Consider the following 14,846-nt stretch of genomic DNA (forward strand, 5'->3'; position numbering starts at 1 on the left):
CTGAGTGGTTTGCAGGATATTCTTGATGTTCTGATTATCAGTGGGATCAAAGGAACTCAGAAGGGGAGGAGTGAGAGGAAAACCAGATGCTTACCTCAGTTAGCATATTACATGTTTCTTGTGGAATCAAAAGAAGAATTATAAGAAAAGAAATTACAAGAAAAGAATTCTTCAGAAACTCCTTAACTGGCTGGGTGCAGTGGCACCCACCTGTAATCCCAATAGCTCAGGAGGTTGTGTCAGGAGGATCATGAGTTCAAAAAAAGCAGTCAAAACTTAGCAAGACCCTAAGCAACTTAGCAAGACCCTGTATCTGAATTAAAAATAAAAAGGTCTGAGTATGTGGCTCAGTGGTTAATTGAACCCATGGGTTCAATCCCCAGTACCAATAAATAAATAAATAAATAAAAGTGCTCCACCAAAAAACAACCTCATTAATTTCTTTATTGTTCTTTTTTATGCGTTATTATCCACAGAGACTTTCATTCATTCTATCTTTCCATCATGAATACTCTACCAAACATGCATGATTAAATTAAATCTCTGTATTTTTATATAAACAAAGTAAATTATACCACTGAGGTAGCCATGGGTTCATTCCCTACCACCCAGATAAAACAAAAAAAGTGAATATTTAAAAAAAACAAACTGATTTTATAAAAAGTGTAGACCAATATGAAAAAAACTAAAATTACCACAAAAGTTGAGAGAATTGCCTGAAGATATTTGAGTGAAAAAATATTTCTTAAATGAGACAGAAATAGTTTGAACCATTTCTACAGCAATTTGAAAATGTTTGGACTTAAAAGAAAAAACATGTAACAAAATGTGTGTGTGTGTGTGTGTGTGTGTGTGTGTGTGTGTTTCTGTGCATAAGTTCATTAGAGATGAAACAGATTTCAACCAGGCAGCAAGACATAATAGATATTACTCTTACTGTCAAGTGGCAAACCACCATATGCACCAGCAAAAGCAAAAGTAAAGATAGAGAAATTAGAGTTTTATGGAAAAATAGTATGAAATAATATATATATGGGTTTGTCTCTGTGTCTTCTATTCTGTCTATACTGTCAAACAGACGCTGCTTATAAATACATCCTCACACTGTGAATCAGGATTAAAGGGAGACAAAATATTTAATGCAGTTGTTGCAGGCATATAGCTGCAGCCAACTCAGGACTACCATCTTTGAGAAAATGCAAGTACCTGAAGTGAAACACACTCTCACCAATTCTCTTCCGAACTACATTTTCCAAACTACAATGCAGGGATATGGAACTCAGGCAAAGAGAAGCAATGTCAGGAGGCAAAGCAAACAGAGCAGAATTCGAGGCTGCCAAGGTGCAGGGATTGGAGGCTAGAGTACTGAGAGAGAGCTACAAGAATACCCTAAAGTCACACTCCTAGGCTGCATGTACCCAAGGTGACACACCTTTGAAACCTATCAGAGGACAGCTACTTAGGGTTTGCTGTGCTAAGTAGAAATCACAAAGGCTAAGAGTGCAGGGGACATGGGGGAATTTTAGATGAGCCAAATCTGAGTTTTCAGTTGAGACATCAGGACGAAGATCAAGTTGAGACCAAGGAGTAAAGATCATGACCTTGGAGTAAGTACCAACTAAAATAATCTGCCTTAACAAAGACTGAAATCAAGCTTAACCTAGGATCAAGAGTATTATGATTTTGACATGATAACCAATGGAACAGAATAGAAGACATAGAGACAAATATATATATTTTATATATATACAGTTATTTCATACTAGACAAAGGTACCATAAACATACATTAGAGAAAAGATAGCCTCTTCAACATATGGTGCAGGGAAAACTGGAAATCCACAGGTAGTAGAATGAAATTTAACCCCTGTCTCTCACCTTAAACAAACTCAACTCAAAGTGGATCTAGGACCTAGGCATTAGACCAGAGATCCTGAACCTAATAGAAGAAAATGTAGGCCCAACTCTCCATTATGCCAGCATAGAAAATGAATTCCTCAACAAGACTTCCAAAGAGCAAAAAGTAAAATCAAGAATCAATAAATGGGATGATATTAAATTAAAAATCTTCTTCACAGCAAAGGAAACACTCAATAATAGGAAGAGAGAGCCTACAGAATGGGAGAAAATCTCTGCCACCTGCACCTCAGATAGAGCATTAATCTCCATAATACACCAAAGAACTAAAAAAAAAAAAAATTAACAACAACAACAAAAACCCAATCAATGAATGGTCAAAGGAAATGAACATATACTTCACAGAAGAAAAAATAGAATCAGTCAACAAATATATGAAAAAATGTTCAACATCTCTAGCAATTAGAGAAATGCAAATTAAAACTACACTGAGATTCCATCTCACTCCAGTCAGAATGGCAATTATCAAAAATACAAGTAACAAGAAATGTTGACAAGGATGTGGGGGGAAAGATACACTAATATATTGCTGGCAGGACTTCAAATTAGTGCAACCAATCTGGAAAACAGTATGGAGATTCCTCAGAAAACTTGGAATGGAACCACCATTTGACTCGGTTATCACACTCCTCAGTATATACTCAAGTACTTAAAATCAGCATACTGCAGTGACACACCATTTCAATGTTTATAGCAGCTCAACTCACAATAGCTAAGCTATGGAACCAAACTAGGTGCCCTTCAACAGAAGAATGGATAAAGTAAATGTGGTATATATACATAATGGAATATTACTGAGCCATAAAAAAATAAGATTATGGCATTTGCCAGTAAATGGATGGAACTGGAGACTATAATGTTAAGTGAAATAAACCAATCCCCCCAAAGCAAAATCTGAATGTTCTCTCTGATAAGTGGATACTAACACAGAATAAAGGGGAAATAGTGAAGAACAGAAGTTCATTGGATTAGACAAAGGGAGATGAAGGGAAGGAAGGACAGATGGGAATAGGAAAGACAGTAAAATAAAATAAAGACATAACTTTCCTATGTTCACACATGAATGTTGAGAGCCACAGCCAAAGGGGCCCCAGCAAACTTCCAGCTGCCAGCAAACTTGCAGCTGCCGGCTGATGATTGGCTCACAGCGGCCCCAGCAACATCTAGCTTATTGGCTCCTCTGCGGTGATGTTCATTGGGCTGTTTCCCTGCCCTTTCAGACCACGGAGCTGCTCACTGGGGGACTTCTTTGGCTCTGACCACACGACCCAGCCAATCGGCCTCAAGAGCAGGAGGATTGTGGGAGGTATGAGGCTTGTGTGGGTGAGAGGCTTGTGGGAAGCCGGTGGTGGCAGTTGGGCTCTGAGGGTTTTTTCCTGAGGAGCTGTTTTGTTTGGCGTTTGTAGTTCTAAAAATAAAGTTTGTTTCTTTTGACAAGTGGCTCCTGAATTGTGCCCAGCCAGACTGTGGCATTTGGTGGCCCGTACGGGGAACGTCTAAAGCTTGGAGGTAAGTGAAATTGCTCGCCCCTGAGGAAAGGCGAGAGAATGGGTGACCATTTCAAAAAACAATGTGTTCTTGTTTTGATTTATTTTGTTTTTATTTCAAGTTGCCTGTCCCTAGAAATTTCTCAGGCAAACTGGGAAAAATGGTTGGCTCAAGGTTTGAAGTTTGTTGGCCCTGAGGAAGAGAAAATTGATACAAGGATTTTTTATTCAGTTTTTGTTTCATTCAGTTTCTGTTTTGTTTTGTGTTATCTTATTGGGTTGCGTTATCTTTATAGTAGATTAGAAATTAGTAAAAAACAAACCGAAAAGGTGTTAAGTAAATTGTTAGAGGTTCAGACCATGGAGAAAGACATTTTAGATCAAGCAAAAGAGAAGGTCTCTCGAGCTAGTCAGACAGAGGAAGAAAATTTAAAGGAAAAGGGGTTATTAGGAAAAAGGCCACAACAGGAGGCTGTTACTAACTCCGTTTTATTACCAGAGGGCATAATTCAACCAACAGCCCCACCGATGGAGACAGCTGAGTGGCCCTCAAACCCCGTAGTTGATAAGTGGGATCCTGAGACAGGACCTCAAAGATTAGCATGCCCTGTACTTGAACAGGTAGGAGGGCAGCGAATTCACTGTGATTTAGATTTTAAAACAGTGAAGCAGTTAAAGGAGGCTGTAACAACCTATGGTCCCCAAGCTCCCTTCACGGTAAGCATGGTCAAGTCCATTACTAACTTGGACATGACGCCAGAAGATTGGGCTAGCATGTGTCGATCTGTGCTAAATGGAGGACAATATTTGTTATGGAAGGTTGCCAATGAGGAATTTTGCACGGAGACAGCTAGGCGAAATGCAGCAGCCGGTTACCCTCAAAGAAATCTAGATATGTTGTTAGGAAAAGGACCTTATGAGGGTCAACGGCAACAAATTGAATATGATCCTGCTATATATGCACAAATTGCTGCAGATGCAGTTAGGGCATGGAAGACTTTACAAGGACATGGAGATTTACAAGGTCAGCTATCTAAGGTAATACAGAGAGCTAATGAACCTTACGCTGACTTTGTAGATAGGCTTATTCAAACAGCTGCCAAAATTTTTTGGGATACAGAACAAGCAATGCCATTAATAAAACAACTGGCTTATGACCAAGCAAATTGTTGCTGCAGAGAGGTTATTAGACCATGGAGACATGAAGATTTAAACACATATATTAAATTATGTAGAGATATTAATGAACAAGGGCAAGTCTTGGCAGCTGCAGTACAACAGGCTTTAGATGCCAGGCCAAAAACATGCTATAATTGTGAACAAACAGGACATTTTAAAAGGAGTTGCCCCATAGGAGGAGGGTTTAACAAAACTAGAAATCAAAGGAATAGAATACCGGGTATTTGCCCACAATGCCGTAGAGGGAGACATTGGGCTAATGAATGCTGTTCTCAAACCACCATAGAGGGTACTCCATTACATTGGGCTAATGAATGCCGTTCTCAAACCACCATAGAGGGTACTCCATTATCAAAAAACGAACAAGGACAAGGTGTTTATCCACAATATCGTGGACAAAGGCATCGGGCTCCGTTGCCAAAAAATGGACAGGGGGCCCCAATGCTCCAGGGCCCCAAACCACAAATATACGGAGCACTGGAGGAACCCAGCAACCCCATCAGGGTAGTGCCCAGGACACATTGTCCATCAGATCCCTCATCAGACAAACCAGAGGGAGCGCAGGGTTGGACATCTGCGCCTCCGCCAGATCAGTACTAACTCCAGAGATGGGAGTTCAAATCATTCCCACAGGGGTGAAAGGACCTCTTCCCAAAGGAACAGTAGGCTTATTATTGGGACGCAGCTCTTCTACTCTAAAAGGACTTTTGATAAGTCCTGGGGTAAATTGATCCCTATTATGAAGGTGAAATAAAAATTATAGCCAGTTCTCCAAAGGGTATATGAGTAAGTTCACCAGGAGATAGAATAGCACAGTTACTAATAATACCAAGCCTACATGATAAATTTTTCAGTCATGCTGTAGAAAGAGGTTCCGAGGGATTAGGCTCCACAGGTGTAGATTGGGCTATGCTTTCTTTAAGTTTAGATTCTCGCCCCATGCTAAAACTAAATATTCAAGGACATGAATTTAATGGGCTACTGGATACAGGTGCAGACCTTAGCATCATCTCTCGTCAAGAATTGCCAAAACATTGGCCATTACAACAAGCCACTCAAACACTTCGAGGCCTAGGAGTGGCAACTAATCCCCATAGAAGTGCAATGGTATTAGATTGGAAGGATCCTGAAGGATGTGAAGGAACTATACAGCCATATGTATTGGATCATCTTCCCGTAAATTTATGGGGACGAGATGTCTTAGATAAATTAGGTTTGACATTAACAAATAATATCAATCAAAATGCACCCACTATTATGGCTAGACAAGGTTTTAGGAAAGGAAAAAGATTAGAAAAACAAGAACAAGGTATAGCAGCACCAATACAAACAGATCAAGGAACAGACAGACATGGGTTGGATTTTCACAAAGGGCCACTGAGACAATAAAAATTACATGGAAATCAGAAAGACCAGTATGGGTTCCTCAGTGGCCCTTGACTAAAGAAAAGATACAAGTAGCCCATGATCTGGTCAAACAACAATTAGCGGAAGGACATATACAACCTTCTGTATCTCCCCATAATACTCCCACTTTTGTCATCAAAAAGAAATCTGGTAAATGGAGATTATTGCAAGATTTAAGAGCCATTAATAATGAAATGGTCATTATGGGACCTGCTCAATTGGGGATTCCTCAATTGTCTGCTTTGCCAAAAACTTGGTATGTTTTAGTTATAGATATTAAAGATTGTTTTTTTTTCAATTCCAATTCATCCTGAGGATAGTCCACGTTTTGCATTTACTATCCCTGCACTGAATCATGAAGGTCCTGATCAGAGATATGAATGGAAAGTACTCCCTCAAGGGATGGCTAACAGCCCAACTATGTGTCAAATTTATGTTAACAAAGTAATCCAGCCACTAGAAATCAAAATCCTGAACTACAAATATTTCACTATATGGATGATGTATTATTAGCACACAAAGCTAAAAACACATTGCTAGAATGTTATGCCACACTTACAAACTTATTAAAAAATTATAATCTAGAGATAGCAATAGATAAAGTACAATTAAATTTTCCAATTTATTTAGGAGTTCTATTATCCTCAACCATGGTCCATCCACCAAAAATTCAAATATGAGTAGATCAACTCAAATCACTTAATGACTTTCAAAAGTTATTAGGAGACATAAATTGGATAAGGCCTTATCTAGGCATACAACAGGAGAGTTGGGACCTTTATTTGATATTCTAAAAGGTCCATCAGATCCAAATTCACCCCGAATGTTAACTCCTAAAGCTACAAAGGCATTAAAAATTATTGAAACATATATGGAAAATATGCATCTAAATAGAATTGATATAAGTTTGCCTTTATTATTTATTGTACTACCAACAAAAAATATTCCTACAGGAGTATTTTGGCAAGAAGGTCCATTATTGTGGATACATTTATCTTATTCTCCTAACACTATTCTTACTAGGTATCCTGAGGCTGTAGGACAATTAATACTCAAAGGAATAAGAGCAGCAAAGGGAGTGTTTGGAATTTCTCCCAATAAAATTATTACTCCATATACTATGGATCAAATTGATGAGTTAGCTAATGAGTTAAATACTTGGGCAATAATCATGTGTAAATCTAATGTTTCGTTTGATAATCATTTACCATCTAATCCTTTGTTGTCTTTTTGGTCATTGCATCCTGTAGTTTTTCCTAAAATGACAAGAAAAACACCTATCATGAATGCTCCAAATATATTCACTGATGGGTCTAATAATGGTACAGCAGCAGTAGTTACCCCTGATCAAACTTTTACATTTTTAGTATCCAAACAATCACCTCAAAAGGTAGAGCTTAATGCAGTTTTACAAGCTTTTGTGATGTTCAAAGATTCTGTATTTAATTTATTTTCTGATAGTCAATATATAGTTAATGCTATTATATCCCTTGAAGATGCTGGTAGGATTTCCCCTTCCTCTACCATTTTCTTTTTGTTTTCCACTATACAAAGTCTAATTTGGGACAGAAAAGATCCATTCTTTATAGGACATATTAGGGCACATACAGGATTGCCTGGAGCCCTTAGTTTGGGCAATGATTTAGCAGATAAAACTACACATGACATACATATTTTCTCTACACTAGAAGAAGCTACAAATTTTCATAAAAGGTTTCATGTTAATGCTAATACTTTACAAAAGTGTTTTAAAATAACTAAGGAACAAGCCAGACATATAATAAAACAATGTCAAAATTGTGTGACCTTTTTACCCCAAGTTAATCTTGGAGTCAATCCTAGAGGACTGATACCTAACCATATTTGGCAGATGGACGTCACACACTTGCCAGAATTTGGAAAATTAAAATATTTACATGTTACAGTTGATACGTCTTCCGGATATTTGATGGGCTCCCTTCATGCCAGAGAAAAAACTAAAGATGTTATAGCTCATTGCTTACAAAATTTTGCCACTGTGGGCGTTCCTAAACAGTTAAAAACAGATAATGGTCCTGGTTATACTTCTACCTCTTTTAAACAATTTTGCTCATCATTTGGTATTACTCATATAACAGGAATCCCATACAATCCACACAAGGCATAGTTGAAATAGCTCATCAAACTATTAAAACGTATTTATTAAAGCAAAAAGAAGGAATTGGAAAGGGGTATATATCCCCCAAAGATAAACTTAAAATAACCCTTTTTACTCTAAACTTTTTAAATTTGGATTCATCAGGACTTAGTGCTGCAGAAAGGCATATGTGTCCAAAAAATGTACATAAGCCCAAGGTACTTTGGAAAGATATTCTAACAGGACAATGGAAAGGTCCTGACCCAGTGATTGTCTGGAGTCGGGGGCCTGTTTGTGTGTGTCCACAGGGAGAACAGCAGCTGATTTGGATTCCAGAGAGATTAACTAAAGCGATTTCTACAGACCAAAAAGAAGATGATTTGGCTCAAATCCATAACAGCTGATATCCAAAACTCCAATTTGGCTATCCTTACATCTGCGACAGAACCAGGATACTTTTTTCAATATCTATTTTATTATTGCCCTTTCCCATATCATGAAGTTCTTTTTTGTTTTTTTTTTGAGCTCATACAGACCTAGGTTAAGTTTTGCTGATCAGTTCTATTTTTTTTTTGACTATAGAGTTTTTAAACATTGCAATGGAGGTTTCACCTGTAAAAAGTTATAAGGCCTTTACTATTATGTTATGTGTTGTATGTATTATATTATGTGTGCACACTTGTGTCTTGTGTTATATGTTTGAATGTACATATGTCCATATATCATATATGATGAGCGCTCATGAAAAAATGGATCCAAATATTTTTTTTATTCACGTGATTTAAATGGTTTAATTTAAATTGGGTAAATAACTGTTAAGGATTGTTTTAATATGTAAACAAAAAAGGAGGTTAACAGATCTGTTTGTTTACTTTCACCTTTCCTTTTCATTATATTTAATAATTCTCTTCAAGATAATGTAAATTGTTAAGAAAATTGTTTTCTTTTAGTGCCTTCTGGAATGTTACATAATTTTTTCTTTAGCCATTATTGCCAGAATTCCTATCTTCATCCCAGTGCCAGTGAAGACAAAGATAAAACTAATCTACAGCTTCTGCAATAGCCATCACTGAACTGCTTACAGAACTTGCCTAGACTATGTGTCACTTGTATGCATTGTGAACTCACTTGTATGCATTGTGAACTATCTGTTGGTGCAGTGACTTGTGGTAGTGTTAGGGTATTTTTGCTGATGATGTCATCGGTGGTACAATTTTTCCAACAAGAGCCATCAATTGGCTTGGTGTATCTTCCTCCCTTCTGCTTGTCATGATCGTTCAGCTAAAATTTGGGGGCCAACAGAGGTGAGGCAAAGAACCTCACCCCCCCCCCCCCGCTGGTACAAAGACCTCTCCACAGGTGTGGCTGTATACTGGACCGGTAGTCAAGGATGGGTAAGATCCATTTACAATGGTACCAACCTAAGACAGGAGGCTGACGCCCTGAGGTCAGCTCATCCGAAGACGGGTAAGGACCATATGTAGTATTGGACAACCTAAGGCAGGCACGGTCCCTAAGCCACATGCTTGTTGTTTAAACAGAGAGGGGGAGATGTTGAGAGCCACAGCCAAAGGGGACCCAGCAAACTTCCAGCTGCCGGCTGATGATGGGCTCACAGTGGCCCCAGCAACATCTAGCTGATTGGCTCCTCTGCGGTGATGTTCATTGGGCTGTTTCCCCGCCCTTCAGACTGCAAAGCTGATGATTGGCTCACAGCGGCCCCAGCAACATCTAGCTGATTGGCTCCTCTGCGGTGATGTTCATTGGGCTGTTTCCCTGCTCTTTCAGACCACGGAGCTGCTCACTGGGGGACTTCTTTGGCTCTGCCCACACGACCCAGCCAATCGGCCTCAAGAGCAGGAGGATTGTGGGAGGTGGTGAGGCTTGTGTGGGTGAGAGGCTTGTGGGAAGCCGGTGGTGGCAGTTGGGCTCTGAGGGTTTTTTCCTGAGGAGCTGTTTTGTTTGGCATTTGTAGTTCTAAAAATAAAGTTCGTTTCTTTTGACAAGTGGCTCCTGAATTGTGCCCAGCCAGACTGCGGCACATGAATACCTGTGAAACTCCACATCATGTTCAACCACAAGAATGGGATCCTAATTAGAACTAGTCATACTCCATGTATGTATAATATGTCAAAATATATTCTACTGCCATGTATATCTAAAAAAGAATAAATAAAAACAAGAGTATTCTGATTATAGCTACAAGTAGTTCTTTAGTAATGAACTAAATGTTGAAACTAATGTTAGCAGTCTTGGGAAGAAAAAGCAAAACATAAAGTTTCTATAACAACCATCTACAACATTGGGCAAGAGAAATAGTAAAATGGAAAGTGGAAAAGGTAAACAGGAGAGATAAAACAACCAAGAGAAGGTACTGAAGCCAGCAAACAAGGACTCCGTTCACAATGTGCTTAAGGAAAAAAAGGAAGGGTTTGGCAAAAGATATGAAAATCTCTAGAAATTTCATCCATAAAATAAGGTCAACCCTCCAGCATATAGGCACAGGTAACAATTTTCTCAATAGGACCCCTAAAGCTAAGGAAATAACGCCAGGAGTTAATAAATGGATGGCATCAAATTAAAAAGCACAGCAAAGGAAACAATTAAGAATGTGAAGAAATAATGTACAAAATGGGAGAAAAACTTTGCTGTTCTGATGGAGGGTTAATATTTAGAACATATAAAGAATTCAAAACACTTTACACCAAAAAGTCAAGTAACCAAATTAATAAATGAGTCAATGAATTAAACACTTTCCAAAAGAAGAAATACAAATGATAAATGCTCAATATCATTAGAAATTAGGGAAATGCAAATCAAACTACACTGAGATTTCATCTCATACCAGTCAGAATGGCAGTCAACAAGAATACAAATAGTAAATTCTGGAGAAAAGGGAACACTTTTACACTGTTGGTGGGAGTGTAAATTAGTGCAACTACTATGGAAATCAATACAGAAGTTTCTCAAAGAACCACCATTTGATCCAGCTGTGCTACTACTCAGTATTTATCCTAAAGAATTAAAGTCATCATACTACAGTGATGCATGCATGCCCATGTTTATAGAAGCACAGTTCACAATAGCCAAACTATGGAACCAGCCTAGGTGTCCATCAAAGGATGAATGGATAAAGAAAACGTAAGTTATATACACAATGGAGTTTTATTCAGCCATAGAGAAAATAAAATTATGGCATTTTCAAGGAAATAGATGGACCTTGAAAACAGTATATTAACCATAAGCCAAACTCAGAAGGTCAAAGTACAACTATAATGCATCAATGAAAAAATGTGGAAAATTTTTTGATCTTTTTATATACCAACAATTTATAAAAAAACATTTAATAGACCAAATATTCATTTTTTCTTATGGAATTTAAGAGACCAAGAGTGCTTGTATGTATATTTAGCAATTGATTTTTTTGGTATTTTAACTTACAAGTAACACAGATGTTTTCTTCTAACAAATATGTTTATAAGTGTTTATCTCATTTATATAAAATCTAATTAACCCATTTTAACAGCTCTTTTATATTAACATAAAAACCAAGATATCAGACAAGCAGAGCTAATATTTTAAGATGTTTCCTGTCCCACCCCATAAAAACCCTAAAAGCAATAGACAGTATACTTTAAACATCTTTCTTTCTTTCCATCTCTCTCTCTTTCTCTCTCTCTCTCTTTCTTTCTTTCTTTCTTTCTTTCTTTCTTTCTTTCTTTCTTTCTTTCTTTCTTTCTTATGTGGAGCTGAGGGTTGAATCCAGGGCCTTGCATGTGCAAGGCAAACACTCTACCACTGAGCCATAACCCCAGTCCCTACTTTAAACATCATAGATATCATCCCAAATGTTTAGTAACCTAAAAGTGCATGTGAATAATTTTAAAGATGTCTTTACTTTATGTTACCAAAAATTTAAATTAATTCATTTATTTAAGATTTATTTAAGTGGGCTGGAGCTGTGGCTCAGTGGTAGAGCACTTGCCTGGCATTCATGAGGTCTTGGGTTCGAACCTCAGCACTACGTAAGTAAAAGTAAATAAATAAAATAAAAAGAACCATTGACAACTAAAAATATTTTTTTAAAAAAAATTTATCTAAGACATGTGAACTAATAAGTCATTGGATTTGTACCTTTTTTAAAATTTATGAGTACTTATTTATTTATCAGCCAATTTGGTACCATGTAGACACAATTATATGTATACAGACATACATAAAAATGACAGAAAATAAAAATTGCACTTAGATTCATCATTTATCATTTTTTAAAACCAATCTGTTGATGCAATTACCATAGTCATAAACAATTCCTAATTTTAAACCTGCACTTCCAAAGATATAACTTGGTTGAAACAAAGTGGAATATTTACATCCCAAAGACACAGAATTTAATCTAAACGTCATTGAGAAAGGTAAAGGCAAATGTCCAGTGGAAGCGAAAATTTTAAAGGTGAGATTGGTTATGCAGGCTTAAGATAACATTTTTCCCTATTTGAAGAGCTGATCAATAGCACACAGCATTTTTTGTAAAGGATTAGAAAAATCATATACTGGAGATCTAGTTGATAAGTCCTTCTGACCTAACCTATTTTCTAGTCAGATGTAGCCCTTCCAAGAGAAAGGCAAAGGGCACTTTCTAGACCCACCTAACATGAGAAAGCCTGCTGTAAGCTTTCCAACACTTTTTCTTCCTGGTTTAATTTATCACAGGTTTTTAGTCCTTTGAGAAAGAGTTTGCTTAAATTTTAAAACATTTCCCATTATATCAGAATTTGTATATATTTTTGTGCTTTTATTTTACTGCCTAAGGACTCTAGACCAGCCCATAAGAAAACCAGTTTAAAATATTAAATGTTCCACATTTTTTAAGTACTTGCAATTTGAGGCATTGCAATCATCAAACATAAAACCAGCTGGAGTACCAGATTTTTTTTTCCTCCAAACACTCTCCCCCCTTGAATTTGTTTCCCATTTTAGCAGAGGTCCCCTTTCTCCCAAAATTGCAACCTTCAGAGTAAGTAGTGGACTTGGTTTTGAACTAAAATGTGCAAGTTTGTAATGATTAGGAAAAAAGAGACATAAAGGAAAAAGGCAAATTTACATAATGGAGTGTGAGGAGAAAAAGACAAAATATGTTATCCAACAATGTTCTGACAAAGTTTATGAAACAAAAAAATATTCAAATTAACCAGCTCAGAATAAACCAAGAATTGTCAGTCAAACAAATTTCCAGTAGGGATCGTCATTGCCAGCCATCATATATTTTTTTTTCCTTTATCAAGTCAGTCTACATAAACACACACTAACAGATAAATAAACACATAAAACAATTACTTTAAACTAGCATGCAATTTCAGATAAATAGGCCATACTGTACAAAAATCCAGCACACCTATAATGCCTGTAATCCTAGTGGCTCAGGAATCTGAGGCAGGAGGATTACAAATTCAAGGCCACCCTCAGCAACTTAGTGAAGCCCTAAGCAATTTAAGGAGACCCTGTCTCAAAATTTTTTTTTTTATAAAAAAGAAAGTAATTTTAAAAGGCTAGGGATGTGGCTCAGTGGTTAAATGCCTGGGTTTGATTCCTGGTACTAATATATATATATATATATATATATATATATATATATATATATATATATATATATATATTTCAACAAAATCCTCCCACTCTCCATTCCTATGCAAATCATAACTGAGATCTCCCAACCTGGTTTCTCTGTGTACCTTAGGTCTACTTGGCACCACAGAAGAATCCTAACTTCCCTTTCAGACAAATGGGAAAAGCCCAGAGGGGTTCAGGAAAGAGCCCCCAACAAGGAAAAGGAAGGACAAGGCCTGCCATGCACTGTCAGGGAGAATTTATCAGGGGTCAGACTTCAGGGGCCAGAATCCAGAAGTTTGTTTCTCTGCTTCAGTAAATGATGGTATAAAGCAGCCAATGTCATCCCACAGTAGAAAGGAAGGGAGAGATCCTATAATGAATGTAATTTCAGCAGCTGCATGGGTAACTCCTTTTCTGCCCCTCATTGGGAGAAGAGATGTCACAGAAAAAGGGTTCATGGAGTTCCCTGAGAGAAGAGAGAACTGGACTTTACAACCAACAGGATCCTAGGCATACGTGATGGAAAACAATTTCAGCACATGCCTGTCAAAGGCATAGACAGAGGTTTATTTAGGAAAATAGATACACAGTCAAGGGAGAATGTGGTGCAATCTCCAGAAGGAGAGACAGTCACCCACTGGTGTGGAATGTTAATACTTATAAAGGGCCAGTGCTGGGGGCTGGACAATAGGTGGAGACGGGGTGGAGCTACACAATTTCCGGGCAGTTTTTCCTTTGGGCATTTCCCTCATTTTACAAGGGCATGTGCCAAAGGGCATATTACTCAATACTTACAAATGTGCTTTCCCATCTCAAGGACTTGTGGGTCTTTAGACTCTCTCTTTATCGTAAATCCCTATTTCATGCCCTCTTCTTTCAGGTCTGGCCAGCTGTAAGTGGCTAATGTTCAAAGAGCATGCTCTCTCCTGGCTCATCTCACCTAAATTATTATCCGACTCCCAGGCCAGAGGCCTGACTCTGGGAATCCAATAAATAAGATCTGGCATTCACTCTAAAAAAAACAAATCAAAAAAGTAATAATGAAAAGCAAGGAAGGAGCCAAGCATGGCAGTGCATGCCTATAATCCCAGCAGCTCGGGAGGCTGAGGCAGGAAGATCGTGAATTCAGCC

The sequence above is a fragment of the Spermophilus citellus genome (assembly GCF_964194105.1).
Source record: "Spermophilus citellus genome assembly, chromosome: 5".
In the NCBI taxonomy this organism is placed as follows: Eukaryota; Metazoa; Chordata; class Mammalia; order Rodentia; family Sciuridae; genus Spermophilus; species Spermophilus citellus.